Source organism: Stegodyphus dumicola, chromosome X2, assembly GCF_044657685.1.
Source record: "Stegodyphus dumicola isolate Sdum_Otavi_A_Nest chromosome X2, ASM4465768v1".
Lineage (NCBI taxonomy): Eukaryota > Metazoa > Arthropoda > Arachnida > Araneae > Eresidae > Stegodyphus > Stegodyphus dumicola.
Window position 1 is genome coordinate 54,315,011 of NC_140781.1, and position 20,842 is coordinate 54,335,852.

Below are 20,842 nucleotides of genomic sequence, written 5' to 3' on the forward strand. Positions count from 1 at the left end.
CAATAAAGAAACAGCATACTCTTAATTTACCGAAATAACATCTCATGTACTGTAAGAACGTATACGTAATTAGTCTGGAAACAAGTTCATTACAGCACATTGCTGTAAAATCAAATAAAAGACAATTACAATGGGCAATTTCGCTGATTTGGACTTTAAAGCGAAATTGCAGCATTAGATTTTTTACGTAGCAATATTGTTTGTAAAAGAAGACCAAAGAGTATAAGCACAGAATGAAAGAATGTGCTTTTTCTTACACACGATTCTGAAATTTGAGGTAGAATTAATTTTTCTTAATCTAAAAAAAAACCATTAATAAATATAATGCCACTGTTTTAAAAAAGTGTAAAGTAAAAATTTATTTAATTATTATTAGTAGATTAAAAGGGATACTTTTATTTGAATAACTTACATTTACAAATGTAATAGTAAAAATTTTTTTGATTTGATTTTTTATTTTTGGTAGTCACATCTAAGTAAGGATTCTGTAGCAGTTGCTCAGACTCTTTGTTAGTAAATAGAAGATGCGATCTACAACTTTTAGCGTGTAAATTTTTCTCTCTCCATCTTGAAACCCGAGATGGGCACTCTTTGAATTCTTTATTTAGTCTTGAGACGTAACTTATCACGTGACGTCACTTGTGAGTGACCAACTACGAGATGTGATGATATGATCCGTTTTTCTCTCTTTACCAGGAACTTGCTTCTTCTTTCAATAACTGCTTTATCTAAAGACTATGAAGGAATGCGCTTCAATCGATGAAAAAGAACCTTACTGTTCAGGTTAAGGTAAGTGCTATTTCATATTTTAAAATTTCTTTTATACATACTAAATGTTAGTTAATGGCAAAACAAATATTACATGCATCATACAGCAAAACAGGATTTTTAGGAGGAAACAAAAGTTTCCGGTGAAAAATAGATCATTACTTTTTCTACACGATCTACGCGAAATTGGGAATTTTCTAAGTAATACTGTTAATTTAGCATATTTACCGTCACGCCTATTTTGAATGATTTTTATCTTCTCTCCAAATGAATAATTTTCTCTTTTAAAGAATTAATGAAATATGTTGCCGAATTGTTTTAAAATACTATGTCAGACGTTTTTATAGATCCTTGCTTGAAGGTGATAGCGGCGGAATGAAGATGAGAGACATGCACTGAAACTTACCTTCACGCCGCAACAATCACCAGTAGGTAATAGTGAAACAAATGGTGTCTCAGATGCGGTCAAGAAGGGAAGAATGACGTTAATTACGAGGAGGAAAAAAGGATGTGCTAGAGGTCTTAAAGGGAGATTTATTTTGAAAAGAAAGTTGTATTTAGGTCTCTCTGAATATCAATGCTTCAGGAAAGAAATGAAAAATATCTTTCTTAATTTCACAGGAGGTTTAACACCAGAAGTGCTTTCAATAAATACTAGAATAGAGCTACAGAGAGAGCTGTCATTTGCTCTTTAATGCTAGCCAGTGGTTACCAAAATATGAACACGGATGTACCAGAATGAAGACAAATTATATAGGACGCGAAAAATTTTGAAGAACTCTTTCTCTTTTATATATTATTAAATAGTTTAACAATATTAGTACGCATTTTTCATTATTGTTCTATTTAGATTTATGAGACGATTTTATAGATTATATCTGTTTGTTTATTAACATTTCATTATTACATGATTTTCGTTCAGGAATTTACTTTTTTTTTCATTGAGCAATATGTACATGTACATTACGAGGCTAAAAAGCTTGAGGAACACTGCTATAAAAAACCCAATTCGAATTGAGCACTAATAAGCACGTATTTGTTTATGAAATGTATCCTAATTTTTAAAAGGCTTCGTACCATCTAATGTGAAACTAATTACTAAATCATATTAAGAATAAGGAGGGTTTGTGTGTTTATTTAGTAGGAGATGGCAAAACATATGAGGAGAACTGATAAAGGCATGCTTTCGCGGAGAATTTTCTGAGCAAAATGCGCTCATATTTACATTACTTTGTTAAATTTGCTTCTAATTTCCAATGTTCTTTTGTTTACTAGTTAATTTATTCAAAACATATGTTACTCATTGAACTTCAGATGTTAGTCTGAAGGAGCTTTAAACTCAATGAACAATATTTATGTGGCAAGAGGAGCTTCTTGACTGTAGAACCTATTTTAGATTTAGCGACGCTATCCTTAAACGGAAAAGTGTTAAGAAAATTTAATCCTAAAACTTTTGTAAACATGTTTTTGAAAAATTATCGCTCGACCTCGCAGAAGATCAACTGATGTGAAAGAAAATGTAATGTGAGGCAACTTTCGCTCCATAAGTTTATTCTGTGTTTTATGTAATTTCTGAAATATTTTGTAATGCTTATATTTCTGTAAATTTAAATTTTATTAGTCTAAATGGGCTTTGTGCCTGAAGGACTATTGTTTTCGTTTCGCGATTTTGCGTTGAATCACTACACATGTCCGTTTCAGTTTTCAAACTGTTGCCACCAAATGTTAGAGCCCTGCATTATATTTGACGAAATTAAATAATGAAAAATCTGCATAAATGTATGTATATTTCTCGCATTGCGATAAAACTACGGTACATAGAGCCATCGAATTTTGAATGACGTAATCCTACGAATATGGGCATGTGGAAGACCAAATTTGAAATTTGGAATTTGTTTTATTATCGATTTCATATTTTGTAAAACTGTAGCGAATTTTTGATTAATAAACACAAGGATTTCAAAGCGAGCAATGGCAGCACTCTACGGGGAGGGGAAACCTTTTTATCTCTAGCCTGCGGAACTGTGTATCAGAAATTCTAAAGATATGCTCATTTTAAAATTATTTTGCGACATTGCTATTGAACTGAATTTTATGGTTTTAGTGCAAAGAACATGATATTATTTAATAAATAAAGGTAACGCACAAAGCGTTAAAAACGCCCTTTAGACGTAATTTAAAAATCTGAAACCTTTCAATTTTTTTTTAAATTTAATTTTTTTATAGATACTTGTTTATTCACAACTGTTTCTATTTCCCTGTCTTTCTAAGAAGTGAAATATGTAATTAGATGTTGATGCTTTGTTTCCATAATATAAAGTACGAGCCCTTTGTTAACATTTTCTTAGCTCACTACAGCTCACAGCCAGCCCATCACTTGGTCTGAAACTGGAAATGAATTATCAGGTCGATCATTCTATTTATTGGTTTTACCGACTTGAATAGAGTAAAAAGCTGGAGTAAAGTGGGAAATATCTTTTGTAAATAAAAAGGCTATGATAAGTGCATTTTTAAATCATAGGTGTAAAATATAGTTTTGATGCTTGTTTGAAGTTCACTTTAAAAGATTTATTAATTATAAATTTACATATATATTGCAAACCACAAAGGGAATAACATATATGTACTCTTGTATGTAATTACGAGGATATATGTTTCTTATGTATGCAACAGGGCTTGAAAAAATATTTAAATAAGATACTTAAATATTTTTCCTTCAAAAAAATACAAAAACAGAACTCATCAACTTCTCATCGGTGAGTGCAGTATTCCTCGGATGCCATGGTTAGTCATTAAGAAGGGTTGGGCTGTTTCTTTGTGAATAAGTGAATCTTCGCCTCGGTACTTAAAAGATCGAAGACGTATCTGAGTTTAGTCTGTTTATCGAAATCTTTAATTTCAATCTATATGTAATTTTGTTGCAATATTAGCTGTTATTTTCATTTCTTATCTTAATGAATATGTTTAATTTTAAAAATATCTGAGACTAAACGGGAAAAAAATCATTACCCTTTATAAAAGTTATCAGTATCGAATTCGGGATAGAAATAAGAAAAATGTAGTTTGTTGGAATTACATAAACGAAGGAACTAAAAACTTCAAGGGTGCACTTAAAACCACAGATGAAATCATTTCAGAAGAAACATTTCGTTCATGTCAACATGATGCAGTAAATTCTTTAGTAAAACAAGCAAATATTTGCGGAGCAAGAGAAGAAAATATTCCAGTCTCCCAAATTTACAATTAAGAAGTAGGAAAATTATACAATTAAAGCTTTGACGTATTAACTAACATTCTCCAAGAGAGACGAGAAACATACTAAAACTTAAAATTAAGCAAAAGGGGGGGACAACTTGTGCTTGGTTAAATTTAATTGAGACGCTATCGATTTCGTGGGCGATCAGATACAGGTTCCTCTTCGCCAGGAGCAAAAAAAAGCCTGCTGCTGAAAAGAAAAACTTACGAACATCCGAAAATGAAGGAATTCAGTAATAATGTGAAATGGCGATTTTTCCACCCCCTTCCAAAAAAAAAAAAAAAAAAAAAAAAAAAAAAAAAAATGGCTCAAGTGGGCAAACGAACGAATCTGGAAGAACTTTCTAGAAAATGCCGGTTACAGCAAAAGATCAAGAAAGAAGCGGGAATTTTCTTTGCTTCCGACGAAGAGGGACCTCTACCTATTCGACCTCGAAACAGACAGAGTTCCAGTTAAATCTCTGCCAAACACAAGGTTGCTTTTTTGTCTAATTTTCCTCATTTTCCAAAACTAAGCAAAGTATGGACAAATTCTAAGCAAAGTATGGACGAATACTCCCGAGAAGATACTTATTTAGAAATTTCAAATTAATTATTGTATATGGTAGATATATTATTAAATTCTTGATAGTTGATGATTTAAAAGATAGCCGAAGTTCAGCTTTTTCGAATAAGAAGGGAAGAAAAGCAATGAAAAGCGGCCAAACTAGCTTCATAGATGGATCTCTTAAAAGTTGTTCAAATCATTTTTTCAAATTTAATACTATCTGTTTTGATACTGAGAGCACCTCCAAAGAGATAAATGCTATTCCTGTGCTGTTTTGCTTAACATCCATAAACTAAGGCAAACTTATGAGACATTATTTTATTTAATTAAAAATTATATTATTGACTGGGATCGTAAAAGAATTCTGATGGACTTTGGAGTTGCACTTATAAAAAATTAAACTAAAAGAACTTTTTTCATTCGTGAAAAGAAAATGTTGCAATTTCCAGTTAAATCAATGTCGCTAGATAAAGAAACAAGACTTGGGATTTGTTAAAGAGTACAGGAATAAAGAAGAAATTAGAACTCGTTTCAGAATGTGAGCGTTCCTCGCATGCATACTCACAGAATATGGCGATAGTTGTTGCATTCCTATACAAGAAAATTCAGCATGTAATGAATACAGGAATTGTATGATTACTTTATTGACCAATGGCTTGAAAATGACGTCGTAACGATACATATGTGAATTACTGTGGAAAATATATTGTAGAATAATTGCATCATAAAATAATTTACCTTGCCAAAAAAATCCATCTTGTAACTCTAGAGCTGATAAAATTTGAAAACTGAAGTTACACAAAGCTATTTTTTTATTGTTCGTTGTTATGTATCTGTAGACAGGGAAAGAAATGTGCTTAAAATTATGAAAGAATCCAACATATTATGTAAAATTTAAGATAAAGTTTATTTCTCCCTTATCTACATTTTTTAAAAAATAACGTGAGAAAAAGAAAAGTAATTGACATCACACATTTTTTAAACACGTTAGTATATTTTACTTCCAGTCTAAAGTCTAGAAAAGTGTGAAGGATAGATTGGTTACTTTCTCTTTGTCTAGGTTAGTAATCAAATTTATTCAGTTGCATAATCGTTGCACAAATTTTGAGGAATTTTTCAGAGATTTCGCAAATATAGCAATTTTTTTTGTGAAAGTTGAATTTACTACTCTTTAAATTATCCATTATCACAGAAGAACAACATCACTTGGTAGTCGCCTTAGAGAATTTCACTGTCATTTCATTTGTTGAACCAGTATTTCCTTTTACTATCGAGAACGCAAGCATTAATTTCAATAAACTGCGACCGGCAATTATAATTCCAAGTGATCCGCAGCTCTTATACATACATACATATATATCAACTCTTATACGTGTATATATGTATATCTAATAAAAACAAATTTAGAAGTACTGATGTAGGAACACTGAGACGTAGAAACGCAGAAATCCTGATGACGCAACTTAATAATTTAATTCAAGCTTTATAATTAATACTGATAGCGCAGCATAACATTAGATAACATAGAACAGCAGCATAACATTAGATAACATAGAACGTAGATCCATATTCAACAGGATGAATTCTGATTGTGTAGAATACTAAAATGTTGAATTTTCGGAGGTATTAAAAACATTTATTTATTTATTTATTTGGTTAATTTAAAGTGTACAAAAGCAACAACAAAAAAGGTTCTGCAGGAAAAGAGGTGTTGTCACTCACTGGCCGACCTCCTCTTGACAAAGTTACAGAATGATAATACAGCTTTCTTCATGTGTATTTTTATTTCCACCTCCTTTATTCTTTATTGAAAGTTTGCTTTGCCATTTTATTCAATGTCATTAGGTCTTTATTTCAGAAGTTCCTCAAAGCATTGTAATGGTTTTGGAAATGTTCTTTGTTTGAACTGCTTCTCATTACATCGCATTTGTGATAAGACGACTCCACAATATGTTTATTCGATCTCATTGCTTAATATTCTACTTTTTAAAGCATATAGATTTGAATTAAAAATTCATTTTCTAATTTTCAACTTCTATTAAAAGAATAGCCTTCATTGTTAATATATGATGTGCTTGAATAAAGAAATGATCAGGTTTACTGATACGCAAAGAATATTAGTCGACCAGTAGCCGAGCTGTCAAACCACTGGTCTCGGCGAACGGTTTAACAGTGGGAATTTTCACTCCCTTATGTGTAATATGAGAACTATTCTCTATGAAGTAAGTAAAATATACTAACGTGTTTAAAAAATGTGTGATGTCAATTACTTTTCTTTTTCTCACGTTATTTTTTAAAAAATATTCTCTATGACGCCCATACATGGTTCCAGATGATATGGTTTTCTGCGAAGGTGGTCGCTTTAGAATATATAATATAACAGGGGTGGTCAAAGTGCGGCTCGCGAGCCTGATGCGGCTCTCACAGGCAATTTGTGCGGCTCATGCATATAAAAATATATGTATGAAATATGGTAAACTAAAACTATTCAAGGTCCAAAAGGAAGTAATTAATTAGTTTAGACTCATTTTACAAAGTCATCAGGGATTTCTTTCTATTTAAAACCTCCTCCACTACTTCTATAATGATGTAAATATGAAATTGTGGCTTTTAGAAAATCTAGATGCGGCTCTCGAGCATTCCTGAATTCAAGTGTGCGGCTCTTACTGACATGAAGTTTGGCCAACTCTGTAATATAATATCGGTGAGGTTCAAATTATTTAATTATTTAATTATATTTTCAAGAAACTGGTCATTTTCAGAATAGGTTGTCTTAAGGAGATAATCTTCATAAAAGGTTTCAATATATCTTCATTTCTAAGATTCAAAGAATATTTATACGTCATTAAATTAAACAACATTGAGTTAGACTCTAAACATCAAAACGATTTAATGATCTGTCTTTCCTTTAAGTATGGGTAAAACAAATGCCTGTGTGCCTCGGCCTATGGGATGGCTTAAGTCTGCCTAATCGTGAAATCGGTCCTGATATATTGAATAAACCAATGAAATGTTCGGTTAAGTGGAAGGAAATTTATTTCGTTACTTTTTAAAAACTCACCCAACTTTAAAAGATGAGTTTTTGTGGCTGAATGTGTGCGTGTTCATGGATTATAATTATCATGACAGCAGTTTTTTAAATATTTTTTAGTTAGTGCCAGCATTTACCCTACATTTCATAATCTTAAATGTCAGTTTTCTTTCTTTGATTTCGCCACTTCAAGTTATAACGTTGTGTATATTTAGCTAACATAAAGTTATTCTCACCGAATCTTTTAAAGTATACTACAAAGTCAGGAAAAGGGTGTAAAGAACCCTTTATTAACTCAAATAAAGTTTAAAAGATGGCACCAACTCGTGCTTACAGAAAACAACACTTTTGGCATATATCAAAAGGTAATGAATAACTTAAAAATTAACGAAGTTAAATACAGCCTAACGGCCTCTGACTAGAAAGTCGGCGTTAACAAGCCTAATAGCAAGAATAACTCAACGCCTCCGAATTCTAATAGCTAGAGAATCAAAGATAGCAAGGCGTCCTTCAGGCAGGCAGAACACGCTCTGATTTCACCCTCCAAAACTTTCCTTTCAGTACTTCATTCCTTTTACTTAATTTAACGTCGCATGTGCTGAAAATTTGGATTCTGGCTAGCAATTAATTGAGAATTGAACGGAAATATACTTTAAGTTAAAATAACGCTTTAGAAAATTAAACAATACTCTACAAATTTTGCAAGGCAACAGTTTGCTTCTTAATTATGATATAAAGTAACAATTTTTTTAAAAGCAGGATTTTCAAAGAAAACGTAATCGCTGATCACTTGAGTACCATCTGCAGACAGCTAATGTTACAAAGTATCACGTGATATTTTTACATGTTTTTTTTCCCTTCTTTCCCGCTGCATTCTGTTGATGGGAGGAGACGGTTTACGACCCAGGACGGGAAGTGACGCAGATTTTTTTTACAGGCAGCTTTCGACACTGCCGTGTAAATATGTTGAGCATTTAAAATATAATGATAGAAAGCGTTAAAAATTAACCTTGAAAATAGTTATATCGATTGCTATTTTGCCAATAAAACATTATTAGTCCAAATACAGTGAATTGTTATAAACTGTTAGAAATCAAGTTTTAACATTGTGGGATCTAGTTTAAACACTGTGGATCTATCGCTATCATAATCTGGCAACTAGATCACCTTAAGTGCAGTACAATGCGAATTCTCGCACAGGCGTTAAGATGAACACAACAAGGGAAAAGGTTGTAAAAGACCCTTTTATTCACCACACCCTCTGAGCGTTACGTGTTTAGCCCTGAAATTTCAAAATTCCTCAAAATGTCATGAATAAATGGTAGCTACTTGATTATAATTAAAAACGACTCTCTCACTTTGTACCTTGATTCCTTTTCTTTCAATATACATCCAGTCTGAAATCTAACGCATTTAAAGCTGGCAGAATTTTTTTTTGTGTAATCAATACGAAAGCCACCCTTCTATACGGAATTTTCTGTCCGTAACGCTGAGAACAGAAGGCACGAACTTACGTGCTTACAAAACAGCACCGACCACTTGCGGTGATAACTTAAAAGCTAATTTAACAATAAATTTAAAGGAAAAGATGTGGTGCTATATTACGCAATTCAATTTAAACTAGCAGGTAAAGCCTACACCGGCCGGATACTATCTCGGTGGCCAAATGGCGTAGCCGCTACTAAGATTTACAGCTGGAGAACAAACTAGTAAACGTGCGCTTTGACTAGCGAAATCACTCTCTGTCTAGTTTTAAATACTCTAAATCACCTACTTCATTTACATCCTGGCGAAGAAATGCTAGGAGAAACAACAGAAATTAAGAAAGGCTCACAAATTAAAATAACTATTAGTAAAATTAAATAGGACCCTACAACACATCCCTTTAATTTTTACAAGAAGTGCTTTAGAACTGCAAAAATCTAACAATAAACCGAAAATATACCGTGCAGACGCTAACACAGCTTCTGGCTGCCAGCTGAAGACTAAGAATTTTAGTTTCAAAGTAAAACAATGTGGATACTATTTATTTTTCAGAAGTCACATATATTGTATAGCGATGCTCATTTAATAATCAGAGCTACATAACAATACAAAATCCAATAACGAAGTAAAATAATAGTATAGCCATATGTTGTAATAGGCAAAAAGTGCCCATTTTCAAAGATTTCAGAATTTTGATAATTTTATTACGCCTTTTATTTGTAGGGATTTATATTTATTTTAACTAATAATTTAAATTTTAGTTCAGACTTTCCTATAAGCCTTCATTCCCCTAATTGTCAGTGCCAGAATAGTTAAATTTGGTAGCGCGCGTGGAAGTATGCAAATTCTGCCTTGAGGAGGAAATGTTTAAATGCCGAGGTTTTAGAAGGGAAGTTAGAGAGTTAGGCACTAGCTATCGTCTCTGCTGTAAGATACTTTTGATTATTGCTGGTTCAAGTGGCTTAATTGCATTTATATCTGCTGCCACTAGTTTTAGAAGGTGGTTGAAGTTCGGAATCTCGCTGAGCCTTGTAGTTTAGTTTAGCACTTGTTAAACATTTCAACTTTTAATTTCCAATTACTTGACTTTCAGTTTCCACCCAAGTACAGGCGAAGTTTGTTAACGTCGAGCTGACGCATTGTACATTTTAAACAGTTAATTAAAGGGTTTGAACCCTTTCTTCTGTGTAGTTTCCTGTTATTACACTTTCAGCTAGAAGTTAACCCATGTGAACTCTACAGATTTTCAAATATCAAGGCGTAGGAAATTAAGATCTAAATTTGTTTCGATGAGTGCATTTTATTTTAAAATGCAGATTTATTTAATTGCGTTCACTTATTTTCATAGCTTTTATCGGTCGTCGCTTGTGTTACACCCTGGCAACGTTTTCGGGAAACCTTCTCGAAAATGAAACGGTTAAATGGCTAATGAGTTCGGTTGTTTTGAATGATGTTTAAAGAGCGAAGTGACAGTTCATTAGGACGACATAAGAAGATTTGCAGTTTTTTTCAAATAAAGATTATGTTTGCATAGCGAATACGCTGAATTCTATCGCTGGAATGGACTGTTAGTATTTTTTCAGTGGAACGCTAAATGCAATAAAAAAATTCAGTTTAATTATCAGAGCCCCTGCTCTCATTTTAAGCAGGAAAACTGTCCCTTTCAAGTACAATCTGTGTTCCATTACATGTCAAGCTCTGTTTCTTTTCAACTGAATTTTAACTGTTAATCATAAAATGGCGACCTTCTTGATAAAAAGTTAAACTTATTATAACATTTTCAATTACAGCATAACTATCATTGACGCTTTGGCCTTTCACATATGGGAAACATGGGAAGATCTAGCTAAAAGTATAGAAAACTCTGAACTCCCCTCCACTCCTTTATAAAATTGACGACATTAACAACGAATGATAAAATGCTTTTATAAGACCATCTAGTTACGAAAGTCATTTTTTGTCTTTAAAATTAAAATGTTTCTCCAACGTTTCAACGTTTGTTTGCTTTTGTAGACAGCAAACTCTCATTTATAGCTACATATAGTGAACAATGATGTGAAATTTTTAATGAAATGTGCGAGGATAATATCTCATGTGCTCATTATTACATGCTTGCATGATATGCTTAATTATGCTGCAAGTAAAGAAGGTTTGAAATGGTGACGGTCGTATTTTTATTGAAAAAAAATCTTCTGAGCATCAACATAAATCCTGTAAGCATAATACTTTTTCGAAGGATGGGAAGGAACTTTTAAGTTAGGCAAAGTAATTTGAGTACACAGTCACAATGGTTGCACAATTACTATGACAATGAACAGTTTAAGAGAGTTATCTAAGTCACGGCGTAGGGTTTTGATGGTCACTGATGTATGCACTAGTTGGGGTTGGTACACGATGTAATACGAACTTATAAGCTATACGAACTAATAAGCAATTGAACTGTAATACGAACATATACAGGGAGTTTCGAAAAGACTTCACGACTACTGAGCAAGAGGTCGCAAACATTGATTCCAGTTTAGCGACAAAATAAAGTAAACTTTCAAATTACTGCAGTTTTCGTCGCATGATAACTTTTGGGGACTTACCCTCTTAAATTTGTTTATATATGTAACATTTTTGTTGGTACGAATGAACTTAGTAGAGAGTTGACTAGAGAATGTGAAACCGATCACTTTTGTAGTCATGACCGAGATCTGTCGACAAAATTATGATGATAATTTATATGCAGCTGATTTGATATTAGATGAGTGCTTGATTAGGGAAGAGACCTATTATTTTTCAAGCATGACCAGAAAGACGAGGGGAGAAAACAAGATGTAGCTCACGATAGAAGATTTCGTAGTAGAAGATGGTTTGATTTATGTGATTACGGCAAAGCCTCGAGGGCTATCTGTCTAAGGGAAAGGATGCCTTCGGGAAGGACTCTCCAAGAGAAACTGGTTCGTATACACGTTACACATGGGGAAAAACACGAAAACGCCCACGCAGCCAGCCCTTTCGCGGGATTCGAACCTCGACCAAACTTCCAGTGTTCAGTGACTTTACCGCTCCGTCAGTGGTGGGCCGTAGTAGAACATCATGGGAAATTTTGAAGAATTACAAATTCTCTTGATAATTCGAGCATATCTTTGTAACTTGTTGCTTACTCTGTTCAGACACATCGACCATCACCTTCCATGTCCAACCATGAACAGAGATGCATTCACCCACAAGCCAGCCATAATCAAAATCTACAAAGCTGCCACTCAAATCGGGCAACGGGCCAAGATATCTGCTCACCGCAATAGACCAAGACCCATCCAGCAACTCTTTCAACATGATCATCTTTCCGTCCCACCTACCGACTATCCAACCTTATCAAAAGCTTTTCACTCAGGAGCCACCCTCGCAAGTTTTTAAGCAAAAGCTCCCTACCACCAAGCCTTCAATTTATTGTGCACGCATCAATCTTTTTTAGTACTTACCTTACCGTGTGCTAGCAGAGTACCAACTGTGTCAACACAACGTGCCTTCGAATGCCTACATCACCTTCCAACCTACTGCAGTCACGGTACACCGCACGTATACATCGTGTACCAACCCCAACTAGTGCATACATCAGTGACCATCAAAACCCTACGCCGTGACTTAGATAACTCTCTTAAACTGTTCATTGTCATAGTAATTGTGCAACCATTGTGACTGTGTACTCAAATTACTGTGCCTAACATAGTGTCTGCGCTGTAGCGACTGTACCAACCTAGAGCAATTGTGTTAAAACATAGTGAGTGCCAAACTCCAAATTTAGTGCTATTAGTACCACAGTGTACAATAAACTTTAGTGTAGCCTGAACTATAGTGCAGACTGTACTTTCAGCGAACTCTAACACTAACTCCTGGCGCCATAACTCTACATCCGGTACTTTTATCTTTGTGTTTAAGTACTCACAGCAGACTTACAACCACAAGGATACCAGCAATACACATATGACTCCCTTTACCCCATTCTGTATTTTAGCATTTTTTAGTATCTTAGCATTTTACTTTTGTATTACTATCTTACATATGTGTCTCTCTTCATATTTTTCTTAATATCAATGCATCTTTATGTTCGTATCTGTTAGTATTTGTTTGTTTTTGTCTGTACATGTATCTAATCTTGTACTTGTTTTGTATATTTTCATGTATCTGTGTTATTCTAACGGCCATGCACACACACAAAGCTATTGTCACGTAACAATTGTCAAACAATAATCCTCAGCCCCTGTTTGGCCATGTATTGATCTTTAGTTCTCTATTATAAACACCCGAGGCAGCCTCACGGGGCCCAGGGAGTTATTGTTCCTAGATAGGAGAGGGCGTGGGACACACGCCTGTTTAACACCAGGCGTCCCCGTCCTCCGTCACCTGTCACCTGTTCAGACACATCTTATGGCATGGTATAACGCAATGGGGACAATCTTCTCTCCACAGTTTTAATTATGGCGTATTACATTTTTGATAATGAATAGAAGCTGACAAGCGAAGAGACCTTTTTTTTAAAAGGAAGCTGAGGCGGCAAAAGAGAGTGCGCATATCGTGCCTGGAGTATTTGTAATCTCAGAGCGTTTTGTTTTAATAGCGTTTTGTTTTTAATTAATCCTATTTCTGCACTTACGGAGTAGTGATGACGCAAAATAGTACAATACGTATCGTTGAAAAGGGAATGGATTTAAATGAAAGCAGAAATTTAAAGTGCTATTTCTAGTTAGGTTAGACATTTTGTTAGTGATTGTCTTTCATGTTTAATATTTCACATATTCCTCCCCTTCTAGGAGTAAAAAGCTTGGCGATAGAAAAGTCTTTTGAGAAAAAAGCATTAGTTTAGCAAAGGAAGGGAAATTTTATACAGTTCTTACAACGAAGAGAATACAAATAAAACTGAAAAAACAAATAATTGGCTTCAAGATGTAATTTAGAAATACCAGAAAAAAATAAATTTACAGACCAATTTGAAAGTCTCTGAAATGTAGTCCTATGGATGCTAACATTTACATGCACCATTTTGAGGTAAAATTATTTGAGAGAATATCTTTTCGTCTCTGGATTCGCTGTGTAGACGACACTATCGCGCTTTTTGATGTAGTAAAGAAGATTTATCTCAAATTTTATCTATCATAAGCTAAACTTCTCTAGCAGTCTAGCTCACTTTTGAAACTGAATGTGAAAATGCCTATGCTTTCCTTGATATTCTTATAATTAGCAATGAGCCGTACATCCTTTTACCATTATGTAATTCGCGCTCTCAAAGTTTGTTCCTCAGACCCTTTGCTTGCTCGGCTGAGATCAGTTGCTAATCACCTAGGATTTTCTTCCATGGTCATCGGTAAAGCCTTTAAAAAATTTTCAGCTTGCCATAAAAGAAGACATTCTGCTGTTAGAAATAACAATAATAATCTTGTCGAACTTCTTTTTCATCCTTCTGTCAGTTTTAACATTGAACGGATTCTCCAGAAGTTCAATTTCAAAGTCATTTGCTCGCCTATCAATAAAATTGCTGGGCAATTCTTAAAGATTCCATTTCTGATTTTAATTCTTGGGGAATTTAATAGCCAGTGTGGTTAAAGAGTGTTGAAGTATTGTATCAAGAAACGATAATCTTATGTCTGAAAAGGCGAAATTAAGAAATTTTCGATAGCTAACTATAGTTGGAATTTCAATCATAATTTTGACTTTGGGTCTGCAAAAATTATCCAAAAAGCTTCTTCCATTGATGAATTGGATTCTTTTGAAGCTTTTCACATTCACAAAAATTTATCTTGTTTAGTTAAGGACCCTAACTCCAATCTAGTCCTTTCAAACGCTTTTAAAATTCTATTAACTTAATTTTTCAAATTTCGTTACTACACTGGTTAAATAAATTAAGATAATTTGCATATTTAATCGAATTGCATGAAAAGAACTGAACTGATGGAAAAAACCACTGCTTCTAGATAAAAATGCAAATCTTGTACTGCAAATACGTAAGCGTACACGTGTGTGTAGGCGGAGCCAGCAGAAAAACGGGCTTTATAAGCGCGTGGAGGGTAAGACGAATTGCTTTCGCCAGCATACCTCGGCGAATTTCTTGGTGTTATTTTGCAGCAATTGGCTAAATTCACATCGGAACAGTAAAAATGAGTAACAACCAATGTTTAGATGATGGAATGAGGTGGCGACTTGTGGGAAGGCTAGAGGCAGGCCAATCGCAAGTCCAGATATGCAGAGAGTTTAATTTAACGCCCAGCGTCGTGTGTAACCTATGGAAGCAGTTCCAGGATACTGGATCCATCGACAGAAAGCCTGGGCAAGGTCTTCCAAGAGCCACGACAGCCAGAGAAGATCGTTATTTGTCCATTTTAGCGAGGCATAACAGAGGGGCTAAAACTTCTCAGCTCTCTCGGGACCTATATGCAGCCACAGGAACCCGTGTAACAAGGGTGACTGTTTTCAAAAGACTGAGTGAGAGAGGGTTGTTTGCCAGAAGACCGGCTATTTGCGTCCCGCTCACGTCTACGGACAGGAGAGTCCGATTAGCATGGTGGAGGCAGCATAGTGATTGGAATACGGAACAATGGGCGACCGTTCTGTTCACCGACGAGTCCCGTTTTAGCCTAAACACCGATTCTCGCCGTACTATCATACGGAGAGAGCCAGGGACCCGCTACCTACCCTTAAATGTCCGCGAAATCAACAATTATGGCGGTGGCGGTGTAATGGTCTGGGCAAGCATCATGTTGGATGGCCGCACACCTCTCCACGTCTTTAACAGGCTCTGTGACTGGTGTGAGGTATAGGGATGAGGTCTTGGAGCCCTATGTTCGCCTTTTCTAGGGTGCAGTGGGCCCCGAGTTCATCTTAGAGGACAATAACGCGAGGCCACATAGAGCTCTTATGTTCGACGAATTTCTCGAGAGTGAGGATATTCGCCGGATGGATTGGACAGCCAGGTCTCCAGACCTCAACCCTATAAAGCATGGCGGGGACGCTCTGGGGAGGGCAATTTCAACTCATAACCTCCTCCGAGAACCATCCAGGAACTGAAAACGGTGTTGCTGAATAAGTGGGACCAATTGCCGCAGGCACTAATAAACTGCCTTATTTCCAGTATGACATCACGCTGCGAGGCCTGTATGGCTGTAAGAGGGGACCATACTTCCTATTAACCCATTTCTTTTGTGTCTTCTGCAACCGCTGTTTCAGACCTCCGTACTCCCACGTGTGTCTATAATAACTGTTGAATGTTTATTTTCTTTGTATTATATCAACTTATGTTCACACCAAATTTTATTAAAATGTGTCCAGTAGTTCTGGAGATGGTAGATCAAATATGAAAATTCTCTTAATTTATTTCACCAGTGTATTTCTACCGAGAGATGACACTACATTCTCGTTCGCTGACTGCTGTAGGTTATAGATACGACGCTGCACCCGTTCTAAGGTTTCCAAGAAAATATTTCTGCTACTAAACAATTAGTAAGACTTGTTGAGTTTGCTGGTGCAGCTCTTCGTAATCGTCAAAATTTTGCCTTACTCATGTTGGACGTGGTGAAAGCATTCGATCGCGTCTAGTCTGAAGAGCTAATTTACAAAGGAATAAACTTGAATTTCCATCGAGAAATCATATTTCCAAGTCTGTCCTTCCTTATAAAGAAGACATTGATATTTATTGTTGGTAAAGCACATTCAGATTTACGAGAAATCAACGCTGGAGTTCCACAAAGATCTGTCTTAAGCCTTATTCTCTACCTCTTCTACGAGATGGACTTTCCCAAACCAGTAAATCATATAAATTATTTTATGGGCTGTTTTGCTGATGATACCGCCTCGGCAGTCAAATCAGCAAACGCAAACCCTGTGATCCGAAAGCTCCAAGAGTTGATGCCAATAATTCAAGACTGGTGCACAATATGGAGAATATTTATCAATACCCATAAATATCAGCTGTTAATTATTCGTAAAAAGCACACGAATATTTTTACCTAAGAAAAACTTGACTCTTTTTTTGAAATTGTTCCAAAAGTTTGGGAAGACAAATATCTAGGTATCACTTTCAGTCGCAAACTTATTTGGAAGGAACGCATCGAAAATGTTAAGAATAAAGCAGCAAAAGTCATCAACTGCCTTTTTCCAATTATTGTCAATTATTCCAAATTAGCCTTCAGGAAGAAACGTCTCATTTCTACCTCTGCGTCTAGTCCTTACCTATACTTCACCGGCTTGGACTACTCTTACAAAAAATAACCTGCTCGTACTCTAACAAGGGCAAAGTACACTGGTGTGCAAAACTTAAGCAACAATGTAAATTTTAACCAGATAGTCATTAAATTGTAGAAAAGGAGTTCTTGCGTTCAGTACAATGAGCACGCAATTCAGTAGAACGGTCATGTGTCATGTGTATGCAAATGTCAAGAATAAAACGTCACAGGCTACGTGAGCGTACGCAAAACGCGTACGGTCGGCGCGCTCAACTCGAGACTAAAAGGAAGGGTGACATAAAAGGAAGACATAAAAGGAAGGCTGGAGACGCAATTAAAGACATTCGATGCAAGTACAGGGAGTTCTTTCGTGAAATATTGGCTAGAAGAAATGATCTGGATGACTTCACACGTGGAAGAATGATCGAAAATCTGGAGTAGGGGCGAAGTGTTACCAGTATAGCTGAAGAGTTCGGAATCAACAAAAGTGTCATTTCGCGCGTTTGGAAAGCCTTACAAATCATAGGTACGGCTGTTAGAAAGGTTGGTTGCGGCCGCCCAAGGAACAAAAACTGCAGTGGATGACCGATATATTGTCCTGCCGGCGAAAAGAGCCCGAAACCAGTCACCACACTCCATTTTCCATATTTTGCAGCAATTAGTTCAACAAATACAACTTCAAAATATTATCCACAAGATCTCCATAGTTCTCCATAGTTCAACAACTGTGTACAGCAACGGGGCGACAAGTGTCGCGGTTTACTGTGTCCAAACACTTTCACAAGGTGGCTTATTCGACTGCCGTCCTGAACGCTGCATCCCTTTGAAAATTGGCTATCGGCGTCACCGTTTACAGTTGTTCAAGAAGCACAAAAACTGGGCATCTCATCAATGGAGTCGTATCCTCCTTACGGATGAGAGTCATTTTAGTGCCACAAGCGATTCTTAATACAAATTGATTTGGAGAGAGGTCGGGATACGGTTTAATCTCAGTAACATCACGGAAAGAGACCGTTACGGTGTCCTGAAGATCTCGTCTAGAGGGGACAGAGCTCCACGTTATCGACAGAAGTTCTGTAAGCGGAGATCGCTATTATCAGGAGGTGATCCTTCCCCATGTGCGTCTGTTCCGAGGTGCCATTGGAGCAGATTTCGTTTTTATGGATAACAGTGCACGGCCACACCAGACATCTGCTGTTCAGAAGCTACTGAAAAATGAGGATATTACTCGAATGGATTGGCCAGCGTGCTTCCCTGATTTAAACCCCGTAGAACATGTGTTGGATGCTTTGAGGAGATGCCTTGTGGGACGATTACATCCTCCGGGGAACACCCAGCAACTGAAACACATACTGATTGAGGAATGGGCACTCTTACCTCAAGATCTGTTGGACAATCTGGTGCTGAGTATGGAGAGACCGTTCGAAGCAACCATTGCAGTAAGGGGAGGGCATATCCCATAGTAAGGAACATCTGCTTATTGTTCTTCCTCTTGTACAGACAATCATGTATAACGATACTATGAGTTCAATAAAGCCTATTTTTGTTTGATTTCATGCTGTATGCATTGTATTCCTTTTTAGCGCAATTATGCTTTCGTCATCGTTTAGATACAAAATGCTGTCTCTTAAATCTGAATTTCATGTCTCTCAGATGATTTCTAATGGAGTTATGCAAAAAAGAACACCTGTTGCTTAAGTTTTGCACACTAGTGTAAATATCTACGCATCATTACTAACGCACACTTCTGCTTGCGCAACCAAAAATTGCACGAGGAACTCAATATGGAGACTGTTGAAAAGTTTCTTAACAAAATTGATAGAAATTTCAACAAAACAGTCACTACTTGTAAACATCTCACGAATGTTAACTTGTTTCAATATGAAATTTTACAAGAGGACAAAATAGAATTACGTCCTTATGCTGCACATTCCCTAAGAGATTTAAAATTTCCAACGTTAAGTCTATATATGTACTCCTGTATTTGTATATCTTGTAAATAGTTTTATTCTGTCTCTATCTGAATTTTTTGTTTGTATTTTGTGTACCCATTTCTATCTCTAATCTCATATTCCAGTCCATTAGGACTGTAGTTCGATATCTCAAACTTAGGAGAAAATATTCTCTTCTCCTTAACATTTGTTAAATTCTCTCTTCTGGGACTCTCACTTGTATTTTTTACTTGAAGTGCCTTTAGGGCAACAGTTTTATTACAGCGGACGCAATGCGAAATTCGTAAAATCGCAGTATAACGTTACCGATATATTTGAGGTGCTGGTATTAGCGTGAAAAAAGTCATGCTGATACCAACCTAAAGTCTAGTATCTGAGTATCATGCTTTCCAAGGCTTGCATATTTCTTTGCTCGTGACGAAGACGGACCTATACCTGTTTGCCCTCTAAATCAATGGTTACAGCCGAAAACATCGCGGCAAAAACATCGCGGACGAAAACGTCGCGGAGAAAACAACGCAAGGCGAAAACGTCGTGCTACAAAACATCGTGGGAGGAAACATCGCAAAGAGAAGACATCGCAGTTCTAAAACATCGTGGTACAAATCATCGTCGTCGAAAATAAAGCGGTTCAAAAACCTCGCAGTTTAAAAACATCGTCGTCGAAAATATCGTGGTACAAAATAAAGTATCTACAAATCATCGCATGACGATAACATCGCAGACATGCTTTATTCAGGCTTTAGCATGGCATTTTTACTTTCATATTTTTTTATTAACTAATAAATTTTTTTCTGAGAAAATAAGAAGGAAACTTAAGCATAGAAAATTAATGCAACTTATAGCACTTAATGGAATTTTAAACTGACATAGTTAACTAACTAAGACCATTAGCAAATCATTTTTTATAAAGTTTTTACTGGTAATGTTTCATGAGAAGTATAATCTATAAGTGCATTTAATTTTCTATGCTTAAGTTTCCTTCTTACTTTTTCAGCAAAAATTTATTAGTCAATAACAAAATGCGAAGGTAAAAATTATCCTTCTTTACATCTTGCGCTCCCAAATCATTATGGGAATACCCATTTATAATTATTAAAATTTGAGAAAAGCATGTCTGCGATGTTATCGTCATGCAATGATTTGTAGATACTTTATTTTTTACCACGATATTTTCGACGACGATGTTTTTAAACTGCGAAGTTTTTGAACCGCTTTATTTTCAACGACGATGTTTTGTGCCACGATGTTTTAGAACTGCGATGTTTTCTCTTTGCGATGTTTCCTCCCACGATGTTTTGTAGCACGACGTTTTCGCCTTGCATTGTTTTCTCCGCGACGTTTTCGTCCGCGATGTTTCGTCCGCGATGTTATCGGCGGACACCAAATCAATTGCGTTCTTGACTAAATATATTCCAAACATAAGGTTGTGGTCGCTTTTCTAATTTCAGAAGACTTATTTGTTTTCGTTATAAAACAAAATGAGATTTTTTTTATTGTAATTCAATGTAATAACTACTACATAGAAATGAACAAATAGAATACGATATAATAATAAAATAAAGTTTGATGAAAAATAGCCAGGTACTGGACAAGCAAATCAGCG

The 20,842-nt window shown here is 35.7% G+C and overlaps 1 protein-coding gene across 1 annotated transcript in view; it reads left to right on the plus strand.

The window, feature by feature from the left end:
* The first annotated feature begins 646 nt into the window (after positions 1 to 646).
* Positions 647 to 20,842, plus strand: part of LOC118186905 (glutamate-gated chloride channel-like) — a 91,482-nt gene continuing 71,286 nt past the window's right edge. The window contains exon 1 of the mRNA XM_085810188.1: positions 647 to 789. The gene's annotated coding sequence lies outside the window, so the exon portion shown is untranslated. The remainder of the gene's footprint in view (positions 790 to 20,842) is intronic.